Below are 13,457 nucleotides of genomic sequence, written 5' to 3' on the forward strand. Positions count from 1 at the left end.
AAAAATACTTATTTTTCACAATTCACAAATTCACAAATCAAACTGCATAAGAGGACTGCAAATATTCACCCACAGATTAGCCAGAAGATTGGAAGTTATAAAGTCCTGCCCTCTCCACTCAGTGAACATGGAGTGAGTCTGGATACAGAGTCGTTACTTGGCTCACCTTCACAAGCAGCGTGGATCCTCCACATCAGCCCCTACATCCAAGTCCACTACTTGCTCAGCGGCCGCCACTCACTGTTACATCCACGTGTAACTGTTTAGTCACGGTAGTGGCCGCAGTCCGCTAATCCTGAACGCTGTGGCTAGGCAGCCCGACTGGTCGAGAGAGACAGATAAGCCTGGCGACGTATGACACAGGTGACACAGCCTACCTGGAAAGACAGAGAGGAATGAGAGACACAATAAACTCATATGGTTTGAGAAGTTACTATGCTGTTGACATCCAACTGGTGCAGCATGTTGGATTGTGTTATTACTAACCAACTCATAATATGTACCTGCTGGGTTATTGTAATAAACTAAATCAGACTTACATGAACAAATTCTAAAATATTATTTATTTATCTTAACTCAGATTTTACTTCAAAATTAAGGATAATTTATACTTACATACAGATATGAATTAACTAAAATAAGAATTCTTTACATGAAACTTATTAATATTGTTATTAGTTTGTATGATTTATGCATATGAAAGTATCATATAACTCCTGCACAATAATACCAATATATTTTACGTCACAGGATTAATAAATCAAAAATACATGTCCTTATTCACAAACTGTATATATCTACCTGCAAAAAACATTGATATGATCAACACTGAAAATGTAACTATTACAATCCATAAATGACATGTAGAGATTTCCCCTGTGTACACATACCTGTTCAAGCTGGGCACTAAATCTCAGTTTCCGATGCCATAAAACCAAGGATTAGTGTTATCTACTCAAATACAGCCTCTCAGTAAAGCCGATCACACTGGCTAACTGATGTATAACAATTTAGTACTCCTTGCTTTACAAGTCCTGTATCACTACCTACCTATGAATAACAATAGAGAATAGCATCACTCTAGCGGAGCCTGGTAAGTGATGTATAACAAAGTTTCACACCTGCCTTGGTGTATTAATCCTTATTACTACCATCCACTTGGAAATAGCATTCTTGAACAGAAAGTTGGCAAAGTAAGTGGTGGTGGTGGCGGTGGCGGTGATGATGATGATGATGATGATGCATTTAAAAAAGTCCATAATTGTTTATTTATTACTGATAATTGATTGCGTGCAGGTTATGGTACAGGCAAGAGAGTAAGATGGCAAATTTGCAATGTGAAACGGTGCATAATAATCCAAAGAAAAATTAGTGTCATTATTAAACCTGCATGATGATGACTCCAAACTTCAAAGACATATAACATTAAATGAATACCGTATGAGATGGTAGGATATGGTCCTGTTCTTGTGTAAGTTTTTCAAGCTGAAATATTGCCTGAGAAGATAGGAAAAATATGCAAAATATTTTCATAATCAATAACAATTTATCCTAATTAGATGAAATAATCCCATAACAACTAATGATCAATGATAACATTCCAGCCATTACCTAGCACTACAATTAACTGTTGTGAATAGCCAGCTACAGTACACACTGAATCAAGACCTAGCCATGGTGATAAGGATATTTGCACATAAAGGGGCAGGCTATAGTAGGAAGACAATATAGCCCTGGTTAACAGAACTTAAAAGCTGGTGTGTGATAAAAATGATAACTAAACACTGCAAGTGTTATCAGCCGACTAATGCCCAGTGTTTGTGGAATCCACTGATGGACATTACACTGTGTGGAGATGGGGAGACAGGTGATACTGTAAGTGCCAGTTCCTGTTACAAGCACCCATTATCATATTAACACAGCACTAAATGAAGGATATAGGTCTGTGTGGGGAGAACAAATTGCTGGGGCCCTGAGGTTATAATAACTGGACCCCTATGGAGGACCTACTCCAGCAGTCACTGATCAGTCTCGCTACAAACATATCAATGTTACTCATAGCTGTTCATGTAAAGCGAAAAACATGATGAAGTATGATGCAGCAAATAATACTTAAAGAACACCCCATTCTTTCATATTACCATAGTTAATCTGTCATTCTATGACAGATTAACTATAGTATATGAAAGAAATGGGTATTCTTTAACTTCTTTTGAGTATAATATTATGAGAATAGTTCTGAAAATGTTAAAATTGGATATAATGCTAATATTTGCATAATGTAACAGTCAATAACACTATTTATACCCATCCAGGAATAATGCATACTTTGGAAGCATTAGAAATATTTAACATAAAAAGTGGAAGGAAAACGTGTAGCATCCATATATCTTTTCTCAGCACTTAAATAACACTTAACGTGAGCCCTCCAAGGCATTGAAGCTTGTCTGCGAGCTATTGTTTGTCGTTGCGTGTGTGTACTACCCACAAGTGAAAACCTAAACCAGATTGTTCATCTCAAAGTTCAGATGCAAATAGGTGTCATGTTATACTCAATGGTGAAGAAACAGTTTTAACAGAATGGTGTTGAAACTGTTTTAACTGGAACATCCACTTTATGCCGTGTCATCATTCCTTTGTCTGCAGCACACAAAAGTTTCAGTGTTATGATATCAGTTTCGTAGCTACTCCAAAAACTGGGGAGCTGCTGACATCATTTGACTTGTATTTGCTGTCTCTCCGTAAACGCTGCCTTTATGTGGCTTAATGGCAGTAGTCAAGCAAACACCATGGGGGAATGTACACTGTATAGCTTGACATTGATGTCGCTGAGTAGCACACATACATCAAAATACTTAAATTCTCATAAACAAAAGAGATGTCTTTTTAACCCTAATCTACTTCAAGACTGTTGTATTTTTTTTAAAAGTTTACAAGCCATGAGTGAGTGAGGTCCAACATTCATTTTAGAAAAGTGCCAGAAATATCATGGCAGGGAAGCTGTGAATAAGTGAGTGAATAAGTGAGTGAGTGAGTGAGTGAGTGAGTGAGTGAGTGAGTGAGTGAGTGAGTGAGTGAGTGTTGTTCAATGCAACAGTCTGCAATAATAAAAACCAAGTGAGTGAGTGAAGGAGTGAGGTAGTGAGTGTCACAGTCAGCAACACCCAAGCTACATCACTGTAAATAAACAATCCTTTGAACAGTTTTCCAGTCATATCATGGCATGTCAGCTTATCGTTGGAGGAAAGCCTGAAGTGATGCAAGTCTCAGACATCAACCAGTTAGGTGAACCTATGAGGACGAGTATGGTGCTGACAAACCTCGAAACATAATAGGGGCAAACTGGGATCCCAGCCAGGGGAACAGTGAGCATGAACAATGATACAGGGTATGAGGTCACGCAATCAGTCAAGTCACAGATCCTCTAAAGTTGGCTCCTGTGGCAAGCATGGGATACTGGGGACAAGAATCCCCTCAGAGGGAAAAGGGAGGGGGGCCAAGATGGAAAGCCCATCTTGGGAATTATATTCAGGACTTCAAATTGGAATGACTATATTTACTGAAAGTCCTGACTCTTTGAAATTTATGCTCATGCTTCTTAACATCACAACTCTACAGTATAATAGATGATGTTTATCAATCCCAAATTTCTACTTAAGTAATCAAACCGATTCAAGACTAATTTCCTGACAACATATATCAATAAAATCAAAACAAAAAATGAAAAGATGAAATTCTTTTTCAAGTATATTTAGCCAAAAAACATTAAGAACACAAATGAAAAACTTGTGTATGTGTGAAGAATGACTAAGGTGTTGGCAGTCGTTCTTATCAGCTGATGTGATCCGTGACAACACAAACATGTCCAACTCCGTAATACAAGAAGACATACGTGGAGGTCCTTTTGTTTACTATCATCATGCAATCTCCAAATATGCAAATTATTCAAACAAGTCAGGATTTTACTTTGCAATAAATCTGAACAAGGCGTGTAATGTCACTTAGTGCAAAAGAAGTTGTCGGAATATATTTTCTACTCCAGCTGATAATGAATCTCTGTGTAGTCACAACACGCGACTCTAAGAAAACAACATTGTAAGGAGACTACAGTGAAGGAACAATCAGGCCATGATATGAGTCTACACATGAGGTTTACATGCATTCCTTCAAGGGGTGGTTTTTCTGTGTTTAAGCAACATTTCCAGTGTCAAACAGATTATCTCTTTCCCATTCTTTAAAGGTTTTGCCAAGGTAACTTGACCTGCTTTGGGTTCTAATGCTATATTAAAGCTTTTAATTCTTATATGATGTACTGTGCCTTAAAAATATGTATATTATCTATCATATGTATCATATGCAGCATATCTATCCTGTGATCACTGAGAAATACATTTAGAGAGTGAGTCACATCGGCAGTGTTTCGACCATATCGTGACTTGAATAAATTATACATTAATATAATATAATAGCATCTTAAAATCTGTCAATGATGGACAGTACCTATATAACAAGTAGTATATCATAGTTTTGTTTTTAAATCAAGTATTAGAGCATTAAAAACTTGTAGTTGCAATTTGATATTACAAAATAAAAACAGGCTATTTATCGCCAGCAAGAAAAGTAAGGTAAGCTAAATAATTTTGCATTCCAGTCCTATTGCAAATTTGGAATTGAACACGCTAAAGCTGTTGACCCAATAAGGCAACCTAACCCATTGACCCAATAAGGCAACATAGTTTTTACTAATCAGTTTACAGATCATCAGACCTTAAAAAAATTTAAAAGCAAACAGACGCAAAAAAACTAGAAAGTTCTGTTTATTTATGATGATGATTTAAACTAACAAAATCGACGTGTGAAACGTTAAACTACAAGACCAGCTTAACAAACACTGCAATCCTGACAACACATTTAGATAACTCATTAGAGAACACACAAAATATCTGAAACAATATTATTATTTTTTATCTTTTTTCTCCCACAAAAATTTGGCCTTAATTTATGTCATACTTGTTCCCCTTATGGCAAGAACAGAACACTTTTAGATCTCACAAATTAAATCATTCGATCATTTATGATGAGGAATTTTATTAGACATTTGTTGGTTTTGAAGACAAATAGTTTGATAATGGGTCATAACCAATGTTTATACCCTAATTAGATAAGATTTTATGACGCTGTAGGGGTCATTGTATCATTTATCATGGTGACAGTTCAGTTCCTACATTCACATTATCTAAATTAGCTAAAACATGGGACTCTATACTTACTTGGGAATAGTGACGAAATGCTAACCTCTTGTTTGATCAAATACTTAGTATTTAAATGCCAACTATTTCCCAATGAGCTATATCATGGTGGCATTCAATATTTACTGTCACACATGTATGGCATGGTGGTATTGAATATTTAAACTTATATTTATGTGGTATTCAATATTTAAAGTTATATAATAGTGGTATTCAATAGTTACTATTATATATAAAGGGGGCATTAAATATTTAAAGTTATATCATGGTGTGTTCAATATTTAAAGTTATATTATAACATGGTGGTATTAAGTATTGAAAGTTATATCATACAGGTATTCAGTGTGTAAAGTTATATTATAACAGTGGTTTTAAGTATTTACGGTTATATCATGGTGGTATTCAATATTTACTGTTATATGTTGTTAGTATTTCACATTTACTGTTATACCATGATAGTATTCACCATTTAATATTATATCATGGTGGTATTCAATATTTACTGTCCTTCTACTCAAGGGTCACATTATCTATGCTAGTATGGAAACCTCACACCAGTATTCTACCCTAATATGCAAAGGACATTCCTTTCAATGAAAGGATAACCTGTTTACAAAGCTTTCACCAATGAGTCTCTATATTATTACGGTGTTTGATCAATCATAAAGTCGCGACTAAGCAAATTATTTACGCTGAGCTGCCCTGGTAATTCCACTCCTAGTAGACTAATGTACCATTTATTCATGAGTATACATCTACTAGAGGTACAAATTGCTGTATGTATGTACTAATAGCTCAGATAGTGTCAAAATACTTGACAAAGGGCAATACAGATTGTTATGAAACTATATATCATGAAATATTCATGAGGATTTAAGATGTTAATGTTAAGAGAGTTCGGGCAGTTGGCGATGGGCGGAGAAGGTTGTTTGTTTGCTTGTATATATAGTGTGATGATGTACTGTGACTGGTCAAAATCGTTCCATACATCAAAAAATATCCTGCATACAATCTGTAACAAAGTGCTACGCTTATGGTTCTTATAATTTTAAGCATATATGGTGGAATCTGAAACTAAAATAACACGATAATGAAATATATTATTCCTGATAAAATAATAATTTCAGATACAATTTCTTCCAACCATTGCATCAAAATTCTTTGAAGTTGTATCAATGGGTACTTTTTAAGTGAATCAGCGGTAGATTGGGAGGAAACGTGTGCACAGCTGATTGCTATTTTCGGCTTAGTTGACGAGAAGATACACACGGTAATCTTAATCTCTGCATATAAAACAAAGTATTTGAGAGCAGAAAATACATTTTAAATGGTAAATCATCATGTCCAGTGATGTTTTATATCAAATTTCATACTTTTATTGACCAAGTTTGTTATACCTGTTTATTCACCTGAATTCACTGAAGGGATACGATGTGTTGTTTTTTTAAGCACATATTAATACTCGATAAAAATATTTTACACTATGAATAATAAATAACTTCTATTCTAATCTTTTTTAAACTCTGAAACGTGCAACGTAGATCATGTTAGGTAGGCAGAGCATGTATACTGTTTTATTGGTCATCTACCACCTACGACTCGACCTTAGTTAAACCGCTGTTCATCTATAACGCTCATCAATTATTTGGACCCCGAAGGTAGCGTTGTAGCGAGGGAATCACTCTACATGGGAGAACCCTCGGACCTGCCCTTCGGACCAGTGCTATCACCCATCATCTCCCCTAAAGGCCTCCTCACAGCATGTACTTCTACAGAACACTTACCTCTCCACTTCAAGTAGGAGACAAATTATTTCTGGATGTATGTTTCTTCTTGTCAAGATATATCTATTCTGTTGGAATATCTGCTCCTGTAAATAAAAGCAACAAAATCCTGTTCCATGATCCTAGAACAATTCTGCTCAAAGCAGGGTCCCTTGAATGATTCCAACTACATCATGAGCATGTGTTTATGAATCACTATCATATAGTATTGATACCAGATGTTCTTGTAAAGGTGAGCCTATTCTGTCCCTATTTGTGGCACCTGTTACAAACACATGCAAAGGCAAGTCAATTGTTCACCTGCAAAAATGGGAACATATGGTACAAGTCAAAATAGGGAATTGTATCAGACATAATTTTGGCCACTGATACATCAAATTTGGAAATGTCCTCCACATGTCTAGCATAAAACCTTTTGAAAGCTTTACTGAGGCCATGAATGTTGTAACCCTGAGCTTTTGAGTATGAGTTGTATGATGCTCTTTGGAATCTTTGTAGAAAGAGCAAGCTCAATTAAAGACAGTAATTCCTTCTTTCAAAATATCTATTCTTTTGCAATCTATATTCCTGTAGAACAGTAATTCTCTTCTTTAGATATATCCATCCTACTGGGACACATATTTAAAAGTAGGTCTCATTCAAATATATTTCAAAAAGGAATTACTGGTCTACAAGAAGAAAATATGTCCAATAGAGCAGTAATTTCTTCTTGATATATATCTACTATACAGAACCATATATTCCAATAGAATACAAATATATCTCAAGAAGGAATTACCATAGTCTCTTTAATGAGAGAGTGAATGTTATTTTACACCACAGTAAGACTATTCCAGCTGGATCCACGCAGCCTGAATATAATCAAGTCTTGGACAGAAAAAACAGTGCTTGATAGTGTAGCGGCCATAAAATTTCCGAGTCCCGTGATGGGATTTCGAACCACGGACCTTCTGAGCAGAGGTCGGACGCCTTGTCCACATGACCAAAGAGGTTAACCCCATCAGCAGGCTGACAAGGTAAGGATATCATCTGTGGGATGACTCCACGCCCTGCTACAATAGCATGACCATCACTCCATGCTATAGGATCCCGATGACACACAATCAATCAGGTCACAATAGTATGCCCCAAAAGCCCCAAAGGGATGGTAATATCTTACCTGTGAGAGAAGGGAGCAGAAGGTCTGCCTAGAGGCTAATGTGTGGATCTTTGCACCCACTATCCAGGTTTGAATCCCTTCATGGGTACAATGTGTGTAAAATCCTACTCATACATGACTAAGATCTTTCTATTTCGTAAGTAGAGCCCTTTGGTCTCTGGTAGCACCTTGAGACATGTCACAGGTAACAAGTCCCACTTGTGTTGGAGGAAACATGTCAAACTTGTGTCCGAGGAAACATGTCACACTTGTGTCCGAGGAAACATGTCACACTTGTGTCCAAGGAAACATGTCACACTTGTGTCCAAGGAAACATGTCACACTTGTGTCCAAGGAAATGTGTCACACCTGTGTCCCAGGAAACATGTCACACTTGTGTCCGAGGAAACATGTCACACTTATGTCCAAGGAAACGACCCACACCTGTGTCGGAGGAAACATGTCACCATGTGTCCGAGGAAACATGTTGCCATGTGTCGGAGGAAAGGTGTCACACTTGTGTCCGAGGAAACGTGTCACACTTGTGTCAGAGGAAACATGTCACACTTATGTCCAAGGAAACGACCCACACCTGTGTCTGAGGAAACATGTCACCACGTGTCTGAGGAAACATGTCACCATGTGTCCGAGGAAACATGTCACACTTATGTCAGAGGAAACAAACCATTAAACAAAACATTGAGGCCAAAAGAAACATGAACATGAAAACCTTACTGGCAAAATCCCAGTTTCATCAAGCACCTACATGTGACATCCCTATGGCAAAGTCTTCCCATAATGCCAGCTCTAAATACAGGTAGGATCCTATCTTTAAATTATCTTTGAGTTCCTCCTCCATCAACTAAAGCTCCTCACACTGCTGCTACCATCTCTTCCTGCAGCAAACAGTACTGACCAGATTTTGTCCTGTTAATGCATCGTGTACTGAATTAGGTCATCTTAATATGGGCTCTACAACATGATCTTCTGTGACAGTGTAGTTCAAGTGGATGTCTTTCAAACACTTACATGGGCACTGTTACACCATACATCATCAACAAGTATTCAAATGACAACATTCACAATCGAGTCCAGAGTTTGCAGTCATCCTTTCTGGTTTGTTAAGATAGAGATAACAAAGAAACAGTGGCAATATTCTACAAACTTCAAATATATGCACAGTAATAACAAAACACACAGGTTCATTCCACATACAAATGAGGTACATTCTAACGATTTCATTTGAAACAAATGTAGTATAATGTTTAACTTCTTTCAGTGGCATTTAGAAGTTTGTGTGATGAAGAAAGACAAGTTCTATGGATGAACAACTTCTTTATTACAATTAGTGCGACATTTCGGTGTAGAGCCTAACACCTTTATCAAGCAAGTGACGTCGCACTAATTGTAATAAAGAAGTTGTTCATCCATAGAACTTGTCTTTCTTCTAGTATAATGTTATGGAAACAATATGAGATTTGAGCAAAATTATGGTTGTACGTCATACACACGGGGAATTTATTTAAAATTGTAGATATTGTAACAGATCTTTGAAATTCTAGATAACTGTTAGTACAAAGTGTACCAAATTCTTTACCATGAGATTAATTTTAGATATCAGCACAATTGTGATGAGTAATATAAATGTGAAAATAGACTCTCAGATGCCACACACATGCTGTGAGATAAACACAAGCAGACAATTGAAATATTTCCTTTAAATAAATTCCTCAACAAGAATGCAGACAGAATGTCTGTTTTATACTTCACAATTTCTGTACAACAGAGCAAACTATTATCCAAGCTATCATGTATTTGTGAATTGACATAGTCAGTCCATGTCAAATAAGGCCCTGAAAGGCTAAACACCCAAGTGACACCTCTCCCCACGCCTTTCTCACCCCTCTACAAAGCCCACAAAACACTCAGCACGAACCTTTCTTCTCGACCACAGACCATCAGCACCTTGTATTCATCACTGAAGGCTGGTTTTGTTGCCCTAATCTCCACAACACACCTGCAATTTGTCTGTATTTGAGCTTGGTGTTGGTACACCAAGGTAATGACCATGAATGATTGGTGGGACTTGGGGTCAGGTATGTTTTTTGCAGGTCACCTCGCAGAATACAATTATGCATGCCGTAATTAACACCTCTGGAAATGAATTACCGATGTGAGAAAGAAAAAAATCTCACTATCAATTTCTTTGAATCATCAAACAGATCCCAAAGAATATCCTTTGAAATTGAAGTTGAACACAGACATAAAAAAAATAATTTTTTTATAACATATAACATCATTTGTTTTTGTTTTTTAGTGGCACAATCAGCAATATTCTAGCGATAGATATTACTCGAAAGAAGGTAAAGAACACCCGATCCTTTCATATTGCTATAGTTAATTTGTCATGCCATGACATGTTAACTATAGTAATATGAAAGAATGAGTTGTGATCTTTAGTGCGTAAACGAGTTGGGTTTAATGCCGCTTTTAATATTATTCCAGTTATATCACGGCGTGTCAGCTTAATGTGTGAGGAAAGCCCAAAGTGATGCAGGTCTCAGACATTTACCACTTCGGTGAAACCCACAAGCAGTGGTTTTGGTGCTGACAAACCTAGAAACATAATCAGGGCGAACAGGGATCCGAACCCACAATCATGGGTTTCTGGCGTGTCCAAGGGATGCAACTCTGCACAGCAAATCACGGCACCTTGGACAACTGGGCCACCCGTGCCCCCCAGTTGTGCTTTTTAACTTCTTTTGAGTAGTATAGAATAGCAGCCATGGAAATGACTCTTTGAATATAATTCCACTTGAAATAATTTAGTATAGCTAGACAAGCTGATATCACCTCTTCAATGATCCCTTGCACATACAAACTAACACTGTCCTATCTCTGCTAGACAAGCTGATATCACCCCCTTCAATGATCCCTTGCACATACAAACTAACACTGTCCTATCTCTGCTAGACAAGCTGATATCACCTCTTCAATGATCCCTTGCACATACAAACTAACACTGTCCTAACTCTGCTAGACAAGCTGATATCACCCCCTTCAATGATCCCTTGCACCTACAAACTACCATAGTGTCATTGCCAGCATGATTTGAGGCTGCTTGTGGTTTACTAGGCTCATCTGGCAGACATATACCATTATAGTACGTGCTCCCAATAAGATAGACATTAAAATCTATATCATCTGGGAGCCAGAGATGCTAAACACCTCCTTCCTCTGTAATTAATTAGCTAACGATGTGTAGATGTCTGCTATGTCTAACGAGGATTACTTATTACACGGGCTTCCTGACCGGTGTTAGCACATGGTGTTACAGTGACTGCACCCAGAGCTGTAACAATCTAACTGCATCTACTGAAGGTACTGTGTTGGCACATGGTGTTACAGTGACTGCACTCAGAGCTGTGACAATCTAACTGCATCTACTGAAGGTACTGGTTGACACATGGTGTTACAGTGACTGCACCAAGAGCTGTGACAATCTAACTGCATCTACTGAAGGTACTGTGTTGACACATGGTGTTACAGTGACTGCACCAAGAGCTGTGACAATCTAACTGCATCTACTGAAGGTACTGGTTGACACATGGTGTTACAGTGACTGCACCAAGAGCTGTGACAATCTAACTGCATCTACTGAAGGTACTGTGTTGACACATGGTGTTACAGTGACTGCACCAAGAGCTGTGACAATCTAACTGCATCTACTGAAGGTACTGTGTTGACACATGGTGTTACAGTGACTGCACCCAGAGCTTTGACAATCTAACTGCATCTACTGAAGGTACTGTGTTGGCACATGGTGTTACAGTGACTGCACCAAGAGCTGTGACAATCTAACTGCATCTACTGAAGGTACTGTGTTGGCACATGGTGTAACAGTGACTGCACTCAGAGCTGTGACAATCTAACTGCATCTACTGAAGGTACTGTGTTGACACATGGTGTTACAGTGACTGCACCAAGAGCTGTGACAATCTAACTGCATCTACTGAAGGTACTGTGTTGACACATGGTGTTACAGTGACTGCACCCAGAGCTGTGACAATCTAACTGCATCTACTGAAGGTACTGTGTTGACACATGGTGTTACAGTGACTGCACTCAGATCTGTGACAATCTAACTGCATCTACTGAAGGTACTGTGTTGACACATGGTGTTACAGTGACTGCACCCAGAGCTGTGACAATCTAACTGCATCTACTGAAGGTACTGTGTTGACACATGGTGTTACAGTGACTGCACCCGAAGCTGTGACAGTCTTACTGCATCTACTGAAGGTACTCTGTTGATTCAATATACTTCTGGGTTCTCATATAGAAGATTGTTTTATCCCTCTACATACCTTTTTTAAAGGGACTAAATGTTAATTTACACAGTTGTAGAACATGTAAGTTAACTTTGGAGTAAGTGAGTATGACTTAACACCACTTTTAGCAATGTTCCAGTAATATCATGGCGGGGGACATCGGAAATGGGCTTCACACATTGTACCCATGTGGAGAATCAAACCCTTCGGCGTGATGAGTGAGTGAGTGAGTATGGTTTTACGCCGCTTTTAGCAATATTCCAGCAATATCACCGCGGGGGACACCACAAATGGGCTTCACACATTGTACCCATGTCGGGAATCGAACCCGGGTCTTCGGCGTGACGAGCGAACGCTTTAACCACTAGGCTACCCGACTGCCCCCGGCGTGATGAGCGAACACTTTAATTACTAGGCTACCTCACTGCCCCAGTTAATACTGGAATCAGCTAGCACTGCCTTAAACTAACATTTAGTCCCAGAAATATGTTATCTTTAATAAAAATATATATCTACAAAACAAAATATAATACAAATGGAGTCCTGAACAATGATTAATTTCAACTGAGGCAATCTAGACTAGCCAAATTATTCTAGACTTCAGTTGGTTTCATTATTAATTTCTTCTCTGGAGTGAGGGAGACAAACCAGCACTGCCTTTGAGAACTCAGTGAAAGGTTTAGTCTGGAGTCAGCTTGCTCTTCTATCTACAAGGAACACGCGGAGATGGACTGTGTGAAGATGCAGCACAATCACATCATGCTGAGGTCAGGGCGCCAGGCAGTGTAATCAGGGCCGATCATCTTGTTACACAGTCACAGGAAAATCTAATACCCCCCACATGTTCATTTAACAAATTAAGTAAGGAAAATCTAGGTGAATTATGTGGTTGTAATTAGTAAGGTGAAAGTCTATCTACTCGACAGTTTATAATCTGTTTGGGATTTGGTTTCCT

General features: G+C 38.1%; 1 protein-coding gene across 2 annotated transcripts in view; it reads right to left on the reverse strand.

Annotated features, from left to right (window-relative positions):
• The window catches only part of LOC124131638 (solute carrier organic anion transporter family member 4A1-like), a 140,737-nt gene that overhangs the window by 108,276 nt on the left and 19,004 nt on the right, over positions 1–13,457 (reverse strand). For both annotated transcript variants that reach the window (XM_046495047.2, XM_046495041.2), the window contains exon 2: positions 167–377. The gene's annotated coding sequence lies outside the window, so the exon portion shown is untranslated. The remainder of the gene's footprint in view (positions 1–166; positions 378–13,457) is intronic.

The sequence above is a fragment of the Haliotis rufescens genome, unplaced genomic scaffold (assembly GCF_023055435.1).
Source record: "Haliotis rufescens isolate VD_foot unplaced genomic scaffold, xgHalRufe1.0.p SCAF_1, whole genome shotgun sequence".
Lineage (NCBI taxonomy): Eukaryota > Metazoa > Mollusca > Gastropoda > Lepetellida > Haliotidae > Haliotis > Haliotis rufescens.